The following is an 18866-nucleotide window of genomic DNA, read 5'->3' on the forward strand; positions in this document are numbered from 1 at the left end:
AAAAAAACCAGCCCAATCATACACAGCTGAATGCATTATTGGCAGATTATTTTGATTCACAACAAGCGCCGGCAGGAAGAATCCAGTGAGAATTTTATAGGTAGGTGGGTACTTTTTAGGTCCTTTTTTTCTAAAGGTGTTGATCAAAATAAGTACACGTTACAAGGCATCTTGGGATGGGGTGGGCTTTGAGGAGCCTTGAGAGACCGTAATTGCTACTGAGGAGAATTGCCTCTTCTTTGATGTCAGCCGCTGGCTTTCTTTTTTGTTTCAGAAACGAAGAAACTTCAAAAGCCATAATTTCAGGACATTTAGTACTCACTATATAGGTAGTAACTTTAACTGTTCTTCAGCTTTGCAGAGAGAGAGAGAGAGAGAGAGAGAGAGACAGAGACAGAGACAGAGACAGAGACAGAGAGACAGAGAGACAGAGAAGTTTCAGGGTGAGGATGTGCTATAAGGAAGGAAAGAGAATTCAAATATTTTCCTGTAATTTTTCCATACAATATTTTAAATTCAAATAAACAATAAGAAGCACAGCTAAAAACAGAACCTGAAAGCAAATCCTCTTCAGGACTCAAATGTGTCTTAGAGGGAGCAGCAGTTCACAGGCTGTATTTGAAACATGATTCTATTTTGTGTTTCTATCTGTTAATGGGATATGTTGAATAACTGGGTTATCCTATAGCTTAATGATTCTGGAGTCATTCCTGGCCACAGGAAGTTGTATAGATTTTTATAAAACAACCTTTCTTTCCCTGCTACTTTGTCAGCAAGGTGTCATTTTACTAAGAAATGGAACCCCAAATTTGAGTTTGACACCATAGTCAATGATGACATGTATGTATGTATGTATGTATTGATTGATTGATTTTGGAGACAGTCTGCCTACATAGGGCTAGGAATTTGTTGTGCAGATCAGGAATACCTGAAAACCACAGAGTTCTGGCTGCTTCTGCCTCCTGAGTGCTGACACTCTGGATGGTTTGATGGTGACTTCTTTCCTTAGATTGGCTTGAAATGTAACAAAAGTGAAGGCAACAGGCACCACCAATGACTGCCTGGAGCCTGATAAATGGTTTGAAGTTGGCCCTTTCTATACCTTTTGAGACTACAGCCCAGTCATTTTTAATAGCTTTACTAAGTTGTGTAAGGGTTGGCACATTCAAGTGTTAGAGCCGAATGACTTTTTTTAAAAAAGTCATTTAAAAAAAAAATGACTAAAAAGAAGAGCAAAGATGGATTCCAAGAAGACTTCTGAAATAGAGCCAACTTAGGGACCAGCCTCAGTTGTCACATCGACTAGCTTAGTTCTTCATGGAAGACTTAAAGGCTGAAGGTTGTTTGCATTCCAACCTTCTCCATCAACCTCTGTCTCCCAGACGTTCTACCCATTTTTCCCTTCGGAGTAAAACAGAGCAAAGAGGAAGATGCTAAGGCCAGCCAGTGCAGGTTCAGAAAGCATGAGACTCAGAAGGTGGACTCATGGTACAGATGATAGGAGGGCACTCATTCGGAAACCACTGAGTCTGGATGTCTGAACAAAGCAGATGCCATTAGACTATCCAGCATCCAGAAATTCCTGCTTACAGGGGACAGTGACATGTGTGAGAAGAGCAGTTGTCTCCATGGAAGGAGAAAGCTCTGTTGTTGATTTCAAAATAGGGTCTCATCTGGTGTCTGAGGCTGACTTAAATTTGCTATGTAACCCAAGCTGGCTTTAACCTCACCATGATCCTCCTGACTGCTAGGTTATAGGGCTATTAGTGATAGCTTTGTGAAGCCTACTGCCACCTTTTTCAGACCTTGCTACTGCGGCTTCTCCCAAGTGGTAAGGCTGAGGAGTACAGCCTCCAGTGTTCATACAGGACATGGAGAACATACAGAGATGGAAAATAATTTTAACAGATGCAACGGGCTGCTTTGAGTTCTAACGTGCTTCTGGTCACCTTCCCTTGCTGGAAGAATAGGGTTGCTGAATCATATATCTGCTTTCCTGGCTGTTGACTAAATGGTATTTGCAGAGACTTTATACTATCAGGCACTCTGAAAGCCAGGGTACCTTCCAGTCAGTTTCAATTTTGATGCAGGAACCACTGAGATCTTCCTAAAGGTAATATTCAGAGCATAAGCGAGAAAGTAGTAGCGAGAAAGCCCTCAAAGGAGACCTGACCATGGCAGAAGTCCCTGTCCAGGTCATGGAGGAAGTCACTCATCCTTACAGATTACATAGTTTGAGAAAAAAAAAACCAAAAGAAAGTGCCCTCACGTGTGGGTACCTAGAATGTGCAAAGCAGCTGTTGCCAAGAGCTCTGGGACTGTGGAAGGTCTGCTGTCTACAAGGAGTTGTTCCTCATCTTCTCTCTAGACTCTTAATTTAAATTCATTTTATTTTACATGTATGGGAATTTTGCTTGCATGTATGTTTGTGCACCACACATGTGCCTGGTGCTTTCAGAATCCAGAAGAGGGCATCAAATTCCGTGGAACCGGAGTTACAGGTATGAGCTGCCATGTGCAGGAACCCAAACTCAGGTCCTCAGGAAGAGCAGCCCACTCTCTTAAACAATGAGCCATCTCTCTAGCTCCTCTCTGGCCTCATTTAACCTCTCTAGGATGCTGGATTTCACCTAGACATTCTAAGACCTCTCTAGCAATTCTTCCCCGGGCTCCCGGAATCTGTAACCCATCTGTAGTTCAGAGAATAAGACTCACCTGGAACATAGGCACATGGTTTACAAGACCTGCTTCTTAAGTCTAGGATGGTATAGCTCTGAGAAAGACCCAGAAGCAGCACAGTTCTCCTACCCAGAAAAATTCCAAGCTTTCATCCTAGGTCCCTCACTAGGGTCTATTTAGAGCCAGCTGTCCTTTGAACCAGGCAATTGCTCTGGAGTGGTCCTTGAATGCTCTTTGTCTTTCTCTCTGATGCCAAACGTTAACTGCTGGCGACAACAGGACCACCTGCAATGTGTTAGTCATTAAAAAGGTCACGTCACTAAACATTTTAAACCACGAATAGCTTCAGATTAAATGAGGTGTAAAAAAAGTCATTTCCTCTCCGTGATAAACTCAGACACCTGCAGTAGGGCTCAAGTTTACCAGAGACATAAAGTGCCTCTCCCACTCACAGACCATTTGGAGATTTTTTTTTTTAAATGAGCATGTCAGCTATCTGTCTTCATCTGGTAAAAGGGGCCCTGGGCTTAAGGACTGTGGGCACAGCTACTAGAGACGTTGTGACGGTGTCAATGGGATTAAAGCTGTTATGTGTGTTTGCTTCACTGAGCAGTCTGTAACATGTTGGGAGGAATCTAAGAATTTCCTTTCCCGTGTATTCTCTCATTTTAGTCTTGTACAGCATTTAGCCTGGCATCACCCCCCCCCCCGGATTACTTGCTGCATCCATCCTGCACAGAACACATGGAGGCTAAGATTGGTTGGCATTGGTTGACTAGCTATGGGCTGGGTACCAGGCTAGGTGTCAGCTTACAGCTCTCAGTTCTTCCCAGAGCTCTGTTCAGCAACCCCAGAAAGCAAAGCTGTATTGCCAGCTCTGTTTCCCTGCAGAGAACCTCAGGCTCCAAGATGCAGAGCCACTGACGTCATGGCTCCCAAGTCTGTAGTCACCTGTGATTCCCACTGTACAAGTCTCCGCCCTCTCCTGCCTAGTCGACAGCTTCAGCTCTCCACACCTCATGGTGAGGTTTTTCCACTCCCCTCAGGATCCACTTCTCACACGGAGGTCAGAGTGGGATTTTCAAGACTTTGACTTGGATTACATCACTTCCTGCATAGAACCCACGCGGTCTCACTGTAGTTAATAAAAGCCAAACTCCCTATTTCATCTTACCCTTCCCCTCCTTCTTAGCCCCTTCCTTCCCCACATTCTGGCAAGGACTTCTGCTTCTGTTATCTCTTGGCCCACCAAACTTGCTCTCTGCTTCCAAGGCTCTCCCAGAAAGGTGAGTGACTGACTACCCATTAAGGAGTCAACTAAAATAACACTGCAGCAGTAGCCTGGCTCTTCTGCATGCGCTGTGGTGGGCGTTCTTGCCTTTCTTTCTGACATTTGCAGGCTATATAGCCTTTGAACCTTTGGACTTCCTCCGTCACTGGGATGATGTGCTTACTTTTCTTCCCTGAGTTAAACACCTCTTTGGGGAAACTTTGTCTTTATCTCTGCCGCACCAACTCGGTGCCTTGCCTAAAGTTGGTACCTACTGAATGAAAGAATAAAGAAACTGGTGTGTTACAGAATTGAGTTCAGCCCCAGTGAATCCTTGACAGGGACATTTCTCATAGTCTAACAACAAATACTGTTAAGTTAGGTACCTATGCCAGTCACATAGCAAGGATCATACCTACTTTATAAGGTGTCTCTTTAATTTTAAACATTGCTGAAAACATTCTGGAGGGAAGCTCAAACCAGCCACTTCCACGCTCAGCCCACACACTTCGTAGCATATCTGCCTTAGTCTTAACCTCTCCCTGCTGTGTCCCTGATATGGAGGTCAGTCTCCACTCATACATTGCAGGTTTCTGTGACAACCTTACAGGACAGTATACTTGGTTATAAATGACCACCTTTTTTGTTTTTTATTTTTAAAGCTTGATTAAACACTCAACTGTTACAGCCTTTTGATTTCAAGACTAGTTTCTCCCAACACCTTCCCTCCCTTTTCTCTCCCTCTCTCTCTCTTTCTCTCTCTCTCTCTGTCTCTGTCACTCCCTTCCTTCCTTCCTTCCTTCCTTCCTTCCTTCCTTCCTTCCTTTCTTTCTTTCTCTCTTTCTTTCCTTCTCTTTCTTTCCTTTTCTTTCTTTCTTTCTTTCTTTCTTCTTTCTTCTTTCTTTTTTCTTTTCTTCTTTCCTTGCATGTGCTATACATGTACATGCTATAGCTCACAGTGGCCATTCAACATGTGTTTGTCGCAACCAAACACAACTTCTCTTCCTTATTGTGGTGCATAGTTTCAGGGGACATCACAGTGAGGAGAGCACGGCAGTGAGAGCCTGTGGTAGTCTCTTTGTACCATAGTGTAGATGAGGAAGGAAGAGGAGGAGGGAGGGAGAGGGAGAAAAAAAAGGTAGAGGAAGGGGAAAGAGAAGGGTGAGGGAGGGAATCAGAGAGGGAGGCGGCAGGTGTATAATCTTCAAAGGCTCATCTCTAGTGACATACTTCCTCCAGCTAGGCCTTACTCCATAGATGCTCCAGAGACTCTCATAACAGTATCAGCAGATGGGAACAAGTGTTTAGGACATGAATCTGGGTGATGGGGGTGCATTTCAGATTCAAACAATAATGTTCTCAAGGTAATTGGAAACTCAGAAGAAGAATTGAGGAGGAAGGAGAAATTTTCTAGTAGTGGCAAGACCATCTATCTCAACTTTCAGATAACTTTGGTAAAAAAAAAAAAAAAAACTTACATAGAAAGAATATGAATTTCACTGATTGAAAAAAAAGTCTGAGTTTACTATGGACAGTAGTACTATCAGTTCCTGTGAAGAATGAGCTACTTAGTGACCTAAAAGCATTCCTATGGTGTGTGTGTGTATGTGTATGTATACTTTTTTGAGGAACAAGACACCAGCCTTATATGTGGCAGTCAAACACTCTGCATTAAGCTGTGTCCCCAGTCCTATAACAATGCAAAGAGAAAAAAAATGGGTTATCTGAAGTGTAGCATACATAAAATTATGTAGGAACCTATTTGTATAAAGCAAATGCATTTATAGCATTGAATTATTAGTATAAGTACAGAGAAATACAGGGAAAGATACACACCAGCTTGTTAAAATATGTCATCACAGTCAAGTGGAGAAGATTATGGTAGAAGACAGTTATTAAATTTCCTCTATAAATATTTACCTGGCTTTAATTTTTACAATAAATGTATTGCTCTGGAATAAAAACGCATTATAATGAAAAGAGGATAGCAATGTAGAATTGGACTGAGGCATATAGTCCAGAGAGACGACACTGTCGGTGTCTTCAGTGACTAGTGAGTTAACCTTCTTCTCCTGCTCTGTATCCCCTGGTGGGCTCAGCTCTTGTTCACAAATCCAGTTATTAAGAATAGATGGCAGGCTGCTGGGGACTGACCCTAAGGCCATAGTCCAAGAAGAGAGCTCAGAGAGAGCCCCTTCCTTGGGGTGATTTATCACTATGCTGTTTTGTAAGGCTGTAATATTGGCTGCAACATAAATTGTGCAATAGAGGAGAGCTAAATAAATGATGACATGCTCACTTGGAAATATTACAAAAATGGAAGCATCCAATCCTTTATGGTATCCTGTAAATTGTTAATTAAAAAGCACAACACGGAAAAAAATCAGCTAAGTTCTATGAGCACAAGGATATGAAAATCCTTAGAAAAAATAGTATTATAAAAAGACACCAATAGGTTAAAGCAACTTCTGATGATACTTAGAACCTCTGGCATCAAACACCCAGATGATTACTAGAATATGCAGTAGTCCTGGGAAAAAACCACACCCAGCTGTGTGAGCTGCTAAAGAGGGCCTGTTTTATCTTAAAATTGTTTTAAAGGTTAACACTTTGGCCAATATTTTCAAATAACCCTACAGTACAAACATCTTTGTCCCTGCCCCCATTGCTGGTTGCATCTCAAGAAGGAGCCCATGCATCTTGAGAAGAAAAACCAAACAAAAACAAAGCCCCCAAACAAACAAACAAACGCTGTCATTTGTTTGATTTGTAAACTTGTTCCATGTCTTGGGATGTCTCGGGGGAGTGATTTCTGTTAGTCCTAAATATCACAAGTCAAGGGTAAATCTTGGTCAAGTCATTGAAAAGTCCATTTAAAGGCAATGACAAGAAGGTGACATACAGAGAATTGTAGGTAGAACAATGAACTAGGGGTTGGAAGATCTTCTGGCCATCTGCACATCATCCATCCATCCATCCATCCATCCATCCATCCACATGTATTAGGTACAAACCACTGTAGGTATGTATATACACTTAGTAAAAACAATCTGGCTTCTGCCATCACAACAAAAATGGCTGAAGGATCGGGATTGAAGAAAGGAATTATGGGGTATGGAGAAAGGTAACTCTGATTCTCTTTAAAACAGTAGGCTTGACTCCAAAATGGAAGTGCTCCTGAAAACACAAGCCTGCATACTGTTGGCTATTGGAAACAAAATTGTGTAGTGGCTGAGAATATGGTTTATGATGTTGAGTCAAGTCTCTTCTCCATCTAGAAGTGTGTGGCTTGAGGCAAATTAATTAACCTCTGTAGGAATGGCTTCCCAGACTGGACTGAAAAGATCACAGCATTGGAAATCTCACTGGGAAAGAATTGGGATCCCAGTAGAAGCTGCTCGTGCAAGCTTCTGCTATAGCCCTGCCCCTAATTCCAGTGAAGTAAACACACAGTAGCTTTATTACTATTGAATAGCATATTAGCCTCAGCCATTCCAGCAAAGTGGATGTTAGGATGCTGCCATGGAATATAGTCCATTCCCTATTTTAGCACAGTATTTTTATCTGTGAAGTTTGGACCTACGTTCATAAATGTGTCATCATGTTCCTGTTCATCGCATTCCTGAAACATTTCCGGATTGGCCTCTGGAGCAAGTCCTGTCCACAGGGCTGTGGGTGTGTGAATAGCAGAGATCTTACTCACGTGGGAGCCTCTCTGCCCTCCCCCTGATGTGACACTAATTGGAGGAGGTTGCGGGGCTTCCGCCTGCTCCCTGGGGCCCCTTCCAGCCAGGGCTTCTTGACAGCTCTGTGATTTGAGTTGTCATCACAAATAACCACTCATTTCTCAACTAACGCCCCGTGTGGCAGCATCCCAGCAGGGCTGTGGGAACAAAGCCCATGAGCCAGAAAGAGGCAGGGAGATGATGGCCTGGGCTGGTGGTGGTAGTAGGCAAAGACACCTCATGGACAAAAACTCAGACAGGTCCTTTGTTTTCCAGAGCAGCAGGAAGTTTCCCAGCTGCTTTGTATAATCTCAGGTGGATTATATTCTAAAGCAACTTCTGAATTCCTGTAGTTGTTAGTGTATACCCCAGTCAGTAGAGCTATAAATGCACTTCATGGCAGGAGGCTGTATTGAGTTCAAGTTTTCCTGTTGGAATCAGTATTTGATCAAGCACTGTTCTATACACTTCATATGGGAGAAGCTGAGATACAGGCAGATGAATTACTTCCTTGTTTGTCTGTTTGTTTATATATTTGCACAGCCAGTGTGAGCAGGAATCAGATTCAAGTTTTGGCTGTAAAGTACTAGTTGTGATGTTTTTCTCTGTGAGGTACTGTCTTCTGTTAAATACCCTTGAGTCACGAGCCGGCATCCTGAGTTAAATACGACCTCACATGGAATGCCTTGAGAAGTTCAGAGAGGCTTCCCAGAGGCTTCCTGTTGGGTTGGTCTGAGATACAAAGTAGGAGCTTCCTCTAGGAAATTAGCTTTTTGCCTAGCAAGGGACAGTTGGAAATGTGTTGTTTTGCTCATGAGACCGAGGCTCTTGCCTATCGGCTCTCTCTGATCTTACCCAGAGGAGCATGGCTGAGGGTACAGAGAAGCAAGATAGGGCAGAGATGAAGGAAAAAGGACCGGCACATCTCAATCCAGTGTCTCCATGGCAGCTGCCCAGGGTTGGTGCTGCTGAGTCAAAAGCTGTTTTTCAGCTCCTCCTGTGCCTATGAGTCCACCAGGGCCACAGTTTTCTAAACTGCAGTTTCTCACTCTACATGGGGTCCCATAACTCAATATTGGAGTTTTGAAAAAACATCCAACAGTCAGATTTCTGAGTATGTAGTGACCAAAAATAAATTCGAAATCAAACAAGCAATGAATTTGACATTATTGTCAGTGTCCGTCCGTGTTGTACCATGTGACTTTTCTTCAGTCTTTGTCTGAACACACAGGTACACTTTGCTCCACACCAGTGGTTCTCAATTTTCCTAATGCTGTGAACCTTTAAAACGGTTCCTCATGCTGTGCTGACCCCCAGCCATAACATTATTCCATTGCTATGTTATAACTGTAAGCTTGCTACTGTTGTGAACCATAACGAAAATATCTGATATGTAGGCTATCTGATATGTGATCCCTAAGGGGATCGGTGACCTACAGGTTGAAGGCTTCCCTGCCCAGTCACACCACAGAACATCCAAGAGCATGGCTTGACAACCCTTGGCTCAGGTTCAAGATTATCGTGTGTCATAAAGTGCAGTGCTTTTACTGTACAAAATTTTCAGCTCTTACAGACACATAGTGGTTTAATTATGGAAAATGAAGACTATTAATGCTTTCAATCCGTCATCTCTTAGCACATAAGCATCACATTCGGCTGTTTTAAATTGTATTGTGTTGGAATGTTTGGTTTGAGAAACCGCCATTTGCGTTGTTGGCTTGGGTTTCATAGAATTTCCTTAACTGGATTTTGGTTGGCATTAGCACAGGACTTCCAACAAGTTTTGGGATAAATTTACTTCTTTCACTTTGTGTTTTATATTAACGAGGAGCTGTGATGTCAGCACTGATGATTTAGCAAGCCAAAATACCACTGAGCTCTGAAAATACTGAAGATATTTTATGCTCTGCGGTGTCAGATATTCAGCCGAGATCTAATTCTTACAAAAATGGACACATCTTGTTCAATAACATAGAATTTGCTTTTGTCTTAAGTAATTGGTAATATTATCTAAGGATCACAGGCTTGTTTGAAAATAAATTTCTTTGTAATTTATCATCATTGATGTTTAATTTGTATAACTATTTCATATACCTATATACGTGGGGCCACATAAAAAGGTTTTACATGAAAAGAGACACCAGTACACAGAATTTAGAAAACCCTGACCTAGTCCCCTTTCACGTGGACATTCTCCTCTTGGTTATCGTGTTGTTGCCCTGCGTCATGGAGGTCCTGTAGTTTTGGGTCTGTAGAACCGGACCCTTCATGCACAGCAGCAGTTTATTGATGGGGTGGATGTTGGGGTGGGCCAATTGAAAGTCCTGGATCTGGGCCTGAGAGGTATCTGAGATGATCAGCCCACAGGCTCTCATGCTCTCCTGCCTTCCCAGTGGGCTCACTGGCAACCACACAACCAGGGCCAGCTCGACCCTGCTACCCAAGTGAGGTGCAAGGCCTGCTCTTCTGAGTGCCACAGCTGGTAAAGCGCAGGACCAGGACCAGCTCTCCTGTTCTCATGCTTCTAAGGTCAGGTCTTCCAGAATGCCCAGGTGAGAGGGGTGGGGCCAGTTCTCCACAGTCCTCAGACATCAACATGTCCACAGTGGCAGCCAGACCAGGGATGTCTGCCTGGCCTTTGATAGTAACAGACCCCTGCTGCTGCAGGGCCGTGGACCCAGATATGGTCCCCAGTGTCAGCACAGACCAAGACCCCACCATGGCCCCAGGTGGCATCACTAGCTACTCACATCAGACTGCTCCTCACTACCCTCAAGTCTCCAGTTCTACTTCTCTTCACTGTGCCCTCATCCTTGTATTTCTCTTCCATTTCATCGCCTTCTTACTCCTCGTAGTGGTTCCTGGGTCTACTGAGTGTCTGGGGGTAATTTTAGGCATGATTTCAGAGGGTTATACTTGTGCATTATAGCACCGGTCAGGGATCATCTTAAGCGTGGTCTACTCCCCTGCCCAAGTTAGGGATGCCAGACTCATGTTCATCTCAGGCTAGCTCTTTGTCTGGGACCCATGAAGCCAGTCTCATGGTCATTTCTCTCCAGGCCCACCCGAGTGGCCCATCTGTCTTGGGCTCACTTCTGTCTGTGGCCCTTGGTCCCAAGCAGGGTTCTTCTAGTCTTCAACTTGCATCCTATCCTGGCAGCCTGTGGCGCCTGGGAGCCACTGGAGTGATGGCCATCTCAGGCTAGCTCTCTGTTCAGGCTCCTTGGATTCAGACTAGTGGCGGTCTCAGGCTCACTCTTTTCCGTGAATATTAGGCTAGCAATCATTCAGATGTATGTAGGGCAGAATGATGAGTATAGACATAGCCCCTCTCCTCTCTGCTACCTATGGATGCATACGTGACCCAGTAGCTACATCTACAACGTCTTAAGGGGCAGAGTTTTGATTCAAACTTTGGCCACAGAAAATACTAGGGCTAAAACCACCTGTCGGAAGATAAAGTGCAGTCACTCCAAGCTAATGAGAATTGCAAGTTACTTAAGCAGCAGCCACCACCTTGGTAAGTGGTCTTGAATAAAAATTGTGGTACACAAGCACCAGGAAGCACCATTTTGGAAAGCAAAGGCATCAGACTGTTTGGTGTGAGCCATTTGGGTGTGAGAAGTTAACTTGCCAGTGATACGAAGCTGAACCTGCAAAGAAACAAAAAGGGAAATGGGAAGAGCCAGGAGATGAGAAACCAGGGACGGGAGAGCAGGGAGGAGGTAGCTCTTGGTGAGGAAAGCTATTTGGCCAGAAGATGGGATGAAAAAGTCTGGCTGACAGACATGTTTTTCTAGCTAGCCAGTTCAGAGGAACTGGGACACTTAACAGTTGGCTTCAAGTTTTGTGTTATGCTGAGATGTAATTTCTGCTGCCCTCCCTCCCGTAAAATCAAGATAGTGGGACTGAATTACCTGTTGCATCAGATCTGAACTTATGGGGGATACTGAGGCACATGGCTCTTCACAGTTTCTGAGCCAAGAGGACAAAGGTTGGGACTCAATGCCTCAAATCTATCTCATAATTCACTATTAAAGGAGACAGTTTGAGCTTGGGTAAGGTCATTTTAGACAATGCCAAAGCCTCTGCTGGTACTACACACTAGACATCTGTTGCAGACCATGGAGAACCTGAAGGTGGCACCAGCCATGGCCTATCAGGACCTGAAACCTTTGAAATCAGATTTAAAAATCAATCTTTTCCCTCCCTCCTTTCCTCCCTCCCTTTGTTCTTCCTTCCTTTTTTCCTTTCTTCCTTCCCACCCTCCTCTCTTGTTCCTTCTCTCCTCACTTCTTCCTTTCTTCCTTCCTTTTCTTCTTCTGTTGTTTATGACACCGTTACCGTTACATTACAGTTATGTGCAATAAATAGCATCTTGTGTCCATACTTCTTCCTCTGGGCACAGGTACCTGCAAAGCAGCCCAGCCAGACCCTACAGGAATTTCTCTGTTATTATCTTCTCTGCAGCTGTATTCACAGCCTGTCCAGGTGAAGCTGCCTCCTGCCTCCACAGCTGGCCCTCAGCCTCAGGACCACGGATGTTCCTTGAAGTCAGTGAAAATAAATGTCTTGTTTCATTTTCTTTTTACTAGCCAAGTCCCAGAGTTTCTGGACCCTGAGTTTCAGTTCTTTCAGATAAAACTTGAGCCGAGAGTACCACACCCCCCCCTGTCATGAAGAGCTTTATTTTCTCTGTCTTTAAAAGTGTCTTCCAATTGCAGTGTTTGACCCTCACTCATTCAGGCCGTGATTGCAAACCCACTACCTTTGCCTCCCAGCTCCTTCCCACTTTATTCCAGCCCAGAGAGCTGGGAATGGGCTGAATTTCCCCTTCACTTTATTTTATGCATGATCAGAAGGGTTTCTGATTTCTCCATAAGCTGAAGGTAAAGGTGACCTTTTCCTGGTGCCTTCCTTTCCTGACTCTACGAGGTGTAAGATAAAACAGGCTTCCAGCTGCCTGCCTGTATGTCCTGTCTAAGACAGAAACTGGTTGCTGGTTCTGTTCTTCTTAATAGTCGAGGCTTGAACATGGTTTTGATGACCGACTCCTCAGGGTTCAGGCTCATTACTCATCTTGTTTTCCAGGAATCCAGAACTTGGGCGGTGAGTTCTAAAGAGTACTAATGATGGTTTCTTCTGGGTTTTGCATGGTGGGTGGGGATAAATCTACTATTCTGTACCAGAACTGCTTGGTTAGATTAAGAAAGATGTGTCTGTCAGTCATTTGACTGACATGATATGCAATGAGAGGCTGCATGGTTTGGGTTTTGGATTATTCTTGCTTGAATCTGTGATGAGGGCTGCATCTTCTGTCTCTTGTTCTGTGTCAAGCTGAAGCCTAGATCACAACTGCTGAAAACACCTTAGAAGCAGGAGGGATGAACAGTGGAGCATAGTGGACCAACCAACTTACTCTCATTGCCTCATTCTACTCTGGGCTGTGCCATTTCAGTATGACCTTTAGCCCCTTCTTAAATCCCACAAACCCCTGGGTTGTACAAACACGAGTTTGAAAATCATAGGATTTAATGGATTTGGAGGGTGACAGAGAAGGTATTATATCGCAATTATCCACACTTATAATGAGCAGGAGGATCTCACTGTTTAGGCCTGATTGGCCAGGAGCTATGTAGACCAGGCTGGCCTTGAACTTGTACTGATCCTTTTACCTCTCATCCCTGAGTATTGGGATTGCAGAGTACCTGGCCCTTGTTCTTAGAGATCCTAAATGTCTCATACTATCCCATCTTTTTCTCTGGTTACTTCTCACACACCATGTTACTGGCTTCTAAAACTCTGCTCATATTTCAGGAGCTCAAGAAAGCCCTTCTAGGGGTCTTTGGCCAAGGAGTAATTTTAACAAGTAGATTCAGTATTCTCTGATGAAGGAAGTCTGTCCTAACAATTTCAGGATGCAAAATTGTAACCTGTAAAAGATATGACATAGCTGGAGTGAGTCACAGAAGTCAAGAGAGATTGAAACACCAGGCCGGATTCTAGGTGGACTTGAAATCAGGCTTCTTTTATTGATCAACCTGGCTCTACAGGTGCAGCTCCTGATGTCTCTTTGGCCTCTGTTTCTTGCCCTTCTTCTCCGGTTTCGGATGTCACACGTTCTGTACTGTTCCTACTTTTGGGTTTCCAGAGCACTCTTTTCTAGGCTGTTCCTGGGCTGGCTGGTTCTCGTTCCTCAAGTGAAGGCTCTCTTCTCCAGAAAGATCTCCATGTTTGTCACGAAGTCAGCTCCACCCTTTATCACCTGGAAGTTCTCTTCTTCCTGTCACCTGTTCTCCTCAGTGTCTGTCTACTTGTTTTAGTCCTGTCCTTCCAGATAGAATACAAATATGCTGAGGTCAAGAGGTCCAGATGCCCAGTCTACAGCCCTATCCTTACTCTGTTAGACAAAAATTGGCATATTAGATGCTGAAGATACATGGTGAAGAATAAGCGGATGTAAAGAACAGGCCACCTGGTAAAATTCATTTTCTTCTATATGCATGTGTGCATGCCCTAGAGATGTACGTCTTCTCTCTCATCCACCATATTTTTTGACCATCTCTTCCTGCCACCTTCCCCCAGAGATGCTTGCTATCCCGAACTCTACTGTCCCACAGCTTTGCCTCCCCTTGAATTTCTAGATGAATGCTGTAGACTATGCACAGTGTATCCTGTTTTATTCTGTACCACGTCTGGAGATTCACCCCTCACTATAACCATGCTGGATGTTCATGATAGCTGAGCATTCTATGATTTTGCTGCATTTCCTCCATTCATCTGTTGGTTTCTGTGATTTCCTTCTAGTTCAGGGTTGGTCTGCCTGTGGTTGCCACAAACTTTTCCACACACGTATTTGGTAAGCACATGTACTCAGTACTATCATGCATATTCTTAGGAGTGGAATTTCTGAATCAAAAATGGAATCTGGGTTTGAGTGTAGTGCATATTGTTGGAAATTTCCAACCAGCAGGATGTAACACTCCAGTGTTTGCACTGGAAGCCTCATCATGACAGTATGTCATGGACTTTGAAGATGAAGGTAAGGACTCTGCAATAGGCTACCCACTCTGTAGAGCCTTATGGTAGAACATGTAGCTAGAGCATACCAGAGTCATGGCCCACAGCTCTGGCTTAGAGCACTGTGCAGTCATGACTCCCACCTGCTCCCTCCCACCATTTGACTTTTAGAAAGCTAGGCAAGCCCAAGGGAGCGGGAAAACAATCACTGAAGACTTCATCTGTGTCTGTCGTGAGGGCGAAACCCATCATTATGAAAACATTAACCTCCCCTCTTCCTGGGCAGAAATAGCTCTCTCTGTCAAGGGATGCCTTACTTCAAGAATCCCGTGGTTTCAAAGAATTTGCAAAGTTCCAACAAGCCACCTACCCCCATTCATCTCCGCCGTACAAGAGCTTTTCTATTGTCCAACCTGTGGACTTGTGACCTACATCTCCAAGTATTCAACAGAAAGTGCCTCATACCAAACACAGTCTCTACACTCCACTTTCCACATTCAAGAAGAGAGGGTTCCCAGACACCTGGAAGCTCCGTGCTTCCCATAATGCACAGATAGGAAGAACAAGGAGGACCTGGCTTTGTTTATTTTTTAAAATTTTCTAAGAAATTAAATTTTCACTCAAGGATGGAGAAAGGTCCTCAGATTAAGTTTCTTGGGGGTAAGTGAGGAGCTCAATTTTGAAACAAAAAAAATTCAGATTGGATCTTTGCATTTTATTCAACATGGAGGAGTCTCATGATGGTGATCCACCATTATCCTCTGGGCTTACTCCTACTGTTCTTTGCCAAGCCTTGCATCTTTTCTTCCTCTACGGTGTTGGGTATCACTACAGTTCTTCATGGGGCTGGGATAGCCGTTATAAGGGATGAGGTAACAGAACATACTAAAGAAGTTATCAGTATCATAAGGGAGTTATTTTAATCGTGGGATGGATTCTAGTCCCTCATGAAAGCTAAGCTCACGCTCTACCACTGACCCACTCCAGACAGAAGCTGGCTTTGGTGGTTCCAGACCCTTTAGAGTTTACTCAGATGGCAACAACAGTTCAACGTGGAGACAACATGAAGGGCTGTCTTTAACTATATGGAATGAGACTTCATTCGTTTTATCTCTCATGGTTTCTCAGCCTGAGACTGCGTCTATTACCGTTCTGATTGACCCTTTCTCTCTTACCATTTAAACATGTAACTATGTTCTTGTGTGCTTCATTTGAGCCTCTAAGTTACCAAAGCCTTAATGTAGGGGTTTTTTTTTTTTTTTTTTTCAAACAAGTTCTAATAAGGAACAGAGGCTGCATCAGTCTTCATGTTGGGGAGAATTGGCCATAAATTGTTCTCCTGAGGTTGCAATCTATAGTGTTCAATATATAGTGCAGAACTCACTGTCCTGCAGCCAGTGGTCAGGAATTGAGCAGTGACATCCAGGTGAAAGGAGCCTAGTGTCACATAAAGACTATACAGAATTGCTGAGTGGAAGTGAGTTCTTTGGGAAAGCCCAGGGGCCATTCTTTATATTACAAGGTGGCTTCTCAATCACAAGTAAACTGCCCTCTAGGCACCAAGTAGGACCACAGAAGGGCAGGGAAAGTGAACACCTCCAAACTCTTGATCCTGTGTGTACTGGAGAGACTTCCTGCACAGGTCTGTGAGGAGGGAGAGGAGGAAAGGAAATCAGATGAAAGGGGAAGGAGAAGCAAGAGGTGGAGGGAAGAGGATAGGAGGAACAGCTCATCTGATAGGCATTATTTATTGTTTTTATTATTATTATTATTATTATTATTATTATTATTATTATTAAACATATCACCTTTGAAATCTAAGAAGGTCCCATGTAAGTGGTTCTTATTAGGGGCTGAGTCTCCATCTACCTTACTTCCTGTTTATTGCTTAGTGTAATGTTTGGCATGGGGACACATTTGACAATGCCATGAAACCAATAGGCAGGTGAGGAAAATGGCTGATAAAGAGGTTGAACCGACAGTCAGGTTTTTCTTTCTTGTCACTAAACCTACTGACAGATCTCACATGAACGTCCTGATCTGGGACCAAGCCATTTCTCCTGAGTCTGAATTTGCGGTGTGCCTACAACACTGAGCAGCGTCATTTACTATTACGGCATCTGTTGGCCAGGTCTGGCAGAGTGCCAGCTCAGTGCATCCAGAGATGGTGCTCTGTGGCCACAGTTGCTAAGACCTGCCTTTGGCTTCCCAAGCACATTCCCAGCCTCCGGCTTATTTGTCTTCTAGTTCCAGCTCTATCCCATCCTTTTTTGGGACTGTTTTTTCTTTCTCCTCTATAAAAACAAGAAGTTAGGAAGCTGTTTTTAAAACAGATCTCCAAGATGATGTCACCGAGCACCACCAGATAGAGGTCCTTTTCTTTAAGTTACTTTCAAAGGGTAACCCTCAGTGATTCAATTCAAAACAGTTATGTTAATCTCTGATTCTCTCCTGGAAGGTATTTTTAGGTGTTGGAGATAAATAAGTCTCAGTCTAAGCTGCATTGAAATGTCTCAGCAGCTATTCTCACTCAAGAACGAGACTCCACACTTCTCTGTCAATGCAGCTAGGGCCCGGGCCAGGCTTTTGCCTGGCATCTTCAATGAAGCAGAATCCCTTTCATCTTTTAGCTCCTGTTCACATGTCCTTACAATCAACTTAAAAAGGCTGGCATGGGGATTTCATTAAATAAGCCAACTTCTTAAAATTGTTTTGAGATATAGCCCCAGATTCCTTTGGTGTATTTGTTAAACTCAAAGGCAATATTCTTTGGCTTCTGTCAAGCTCATGACTCCAATGCTTTTGGGATTCCAAGAGAGGAAAAACCATATGGACAGTCAAGCAGAGGCCCTACGTTGCCCAAGAATACCGAGGGATGTGTGGTAGAATGGGAGGGTGACAAATTATTGCCAAATATCGAATAAATCCAGACAGCACACTCATTCACTTTTAAGAGGCGAGTGGTTTGTGATGGAAGATACAACGTTGTCCTGTAGGGATAATTTTGGAATTTTGGTTTCTTAAACAACAACAACAAAGGAATATTGTAAGAAGGTATTTTTGTTTTAATACTAGGTGTAGAATATTGGGCATCTTCAGGCTGTCCTCGGCAGCTGACTTTGATTTGCCTCGTGCTCTACCAGAGGCATGATTTTGCCAGTTGCAGATAGTTTTTTGCTATTGTGTGATGTTGGGAACTCTGTGAACTTTTCAAAGGATGTATAAATGTTACAATGTAGATAGGTGGGTGTGGTGGTTGTTCATTGGGGGTGGTGGTGGCTGCAGTTTGTTAGTAGTTGTGTTCAAAGAAGAGATTAGATTCAGATCTCTCTCTTCCCTCCCTCCCTCCCTCCCTCCCTTCCTCCCTCCCTCCCTTCCTCCTCCCCTCTCTCTTTTCCCTCTATCCTTTCTCTCCTATATTGTGATAGGGGGTGAAAACCAGACAGGAGATAAAGGGTGGGATAAAGAAGAACCCACAAAGCAGCTAAGACTGGCTCCATTATCCTTTATTCCACTGCTGTATGGAGTTCTGAAGACGCCAGCCTCCTCAATCTTTTCTTTCCTGAATGTGTTTGTCCTGACAGATAATTCCCAGACTTACCCCAGCGTCTAGGCAGTCTTTACCCATTTCATTTATCACCGAAGAGTCTTGCTCAGGGAAAGCTGAGATTAACCATATAGACAGATGCTCTAGATTTCTTTCCCAGAATTCCAGTTTCCAGCCTGAAGCTCCTGATGGGAACTTTGGGCATGGTGCCCGCCCCAGTGCCTTGAGCAGAAGTGCTGAGCCTTCAAGATATGCAGCGTGAGGTCATGCCCCGGCAACATCCGAAATGGACCCTTCTGGAAAAAAACGTCATGAAATTCATGACCAACTGTCATCATACATGAGAGGAGACGGACTGAGAGTCAGAGCCAGTGGCACCCTGCTTTAGTGTGGTTCCTGCCTGGGTCACTTGGTGATGATTATCCATAACACCTTCTTTGCTTAATATCTCTGTGCTCAAATAGAATATTGATATTTTGCAGGTGCTTCTCCTGTAACAATAGCTGCTGTTCAAATTATGTTCCTGCATATGTCAGGTATAGTACAGTCTAATTTAATCTTCATTACACATGGCCATATTGCAATTATACATGCTACCCGAGTGTTAACACATATTTAGACCTGC

At 43.8% G+C, this 18866-nt stretch overlaps 1 non-coding gene across 1 annotated transcript; it reads right to left on the reverse strand.

Moving 5' to 3' along the window:
* Positions 1-10941: 10941 nt before the first annotated feature.
* LOC117723581 (small nucleolar RNA SNORA17) lies at positions 10942-11073 on the reverse strand. Its single transcript, XR_004608687.1, has one exon. It is a non-coding gene; the product is annotated as a small nucleolar RNA SNORA17 (small nucleolar RNA).
* Positions 11074-18866: the final 7793 nt, after the last annotated feature.

The sequence above is a fragment of the Arvicanthis niloticus genome, chromosome 18, assembly GCF_011762505.2.
Source record: "Arvicanthis niloticus isolate mArvNil1 chromosome 18, mArvNil1.pat.X, whole genome shotgun sequence".
Classification (NCBI taxonomy): Eukaryota; Metazoa; Chordata; class Mammalia; order Rodentia; family Muridae; genus Arvicanthis; species Arvicanthis niloticus.